Source organism: Microcebus murinus, chromosome 6 (genome assembly GCF_040939455.1).
Source record: "Microcebus murinus isolate Inina chromosome 6, M.murinus_Inina_mat1.0, whole genome shotgun sequence".
Lineage (NCBI taxonomy): Eukaryota > Metazoa > Chordata > Mammalia > Primates > Cheirogaleidae > Microcebus > Microcebus murinus.
Window position 1 is genome coordinate 55,545,433 of NC_134109.1, and position 1,754 is coordinate 55,547,186.

Below are 1,754 nucleotides of genomic sequence, written 5' to 3' on the forward strand. Positions count from 1 at the left end.
TCAGAACTGCTTTAGCTATGTCCCAGAGGATTTGATAACTTGTCTCTCCATTGTCGTTTTGTTCATAGAATTTTTTAATTTCCATCTTGATTTCTTCATTTAAGAAGTAATCACTTAGTAGGAGGTTGTTTAATTTCCACGTTTTTGTGTAGAAATGTGAGTTTCTGTTACTGTTGACTTCTACTTTTATTCCACTGTGATCTGAGAAAATACATGGTGTGATTTCTATTTTTTTAAATTTCTTGAGGATTACTTTGTGTCCTAGGATATGGTCAATCTTAGAGAATGTCCTGTAAGCTGATGAGAAGAATGTATATTCAGTAGATTTTGGGTAGAATGTCCTGTAAATGTCAGTCAGACCCAATTGTTCTAGAGTTTTGTTTAAGTCCATTATTTCTTTATTGATTTTCTGTTTGGAGGATCTGTCTTGTGCCGTCAGTGGGGTGTTGAAATCTCCAGTGATTGTGGAGTTGCTATTAATCAATTTGCTTAGATCCAGTAAGGTTTGCTTTATGAAACTAGGTGCACCTAAGTTGGGTGCATATATATTTAAAATTGTTATCTCTTCTCGTTGAACTGTGCCCTTCACCATTATATAATGACCCTCTTTGTCTTTCACTACTTTTGTTGGTTTAAAAACGAAGTCATCTGATATTAGAACTGCCATGCCAGCCTTCTTTTGGCTTCCACTTGCTTGGAATACTGATCCCCACCCTTTTACTTTTAGTCTATATGCTTCCTTACAGGTTAGATGTGTTTCCTGAAGACAGCATATACTTGGCCTGTATTTTCTTATCCATTCAGCCAGCCTATGTCTCTTGAGTGGAGAGTTTAAGCCATTCACATTTATTGAGAGAACTGATAGGTAAGGTAGATTACTGTTCATTCTGTTGGGTTGGATGTTGTTGCTTTGATTTTTCTCTTGAGCCATTGTAATATCTGGCCTTTAAACTTTGGGTTTTGGTTGTTTTTATATTCGTGAGTTTTTATTATGATGTTCCGTGTGTAACAGTGTTTTGAGTACTTCTTGTAGGGCTGGTCTTGTCTTGGTGAATTCTCTGAGACTTTGCTTATCTGAGAATGTCTTGATTTCTCCTTCATATACAAAGCTTAGTTTTGCAGGGAATAAGATTCTAGGTTGGGCATTGTTTTGTTTCAGAAGAGTGAGAATGGGGCCCCAGTCTCTCCTTGCTTATAAAGTCTCAGTAGAGAAGTCTAGTGTTATTCGAATTGGCTTTCCCTTGTATGTTTCTTGCTTCTTTCGTCTTACAGCTCTTAGAAGGGCCTCTTTAGTTGATATTTTGGTCATGATTCTTTCAATAGATGCAGAAAAGGCTTTTGACAAAATTCAACACCCTTTCATGATACAAACACTTAATAAAATAGGCATAGAAGGAACATATCTAAAAATGATACAAGCCATATATGGCAGACCCATAGCCAACATCATACTGAATGGGGAAAAATTGAAAGCATTCCCAGTTAGAACTGGAACCAGACAAGGCTGCCCACTATCACCACTTCTATTAAACATAGTGCTGGAAGTCTTGGCTACAGCAATCAGACAGGAAAGTGGAATTAAAGGTATCCAAATAGGGGCAGAAGAGATTAAACTTTCACTGTTTGCTGATGATATGATATTATATTTGGAAAACCCCAAAGATTCAACCAAGAAACTCCTGGAACTGATCAATGAATTTAGTAAAGTCTCAGGATACAAAATCAATACACAGAAATCAGAGGCATTCATATAC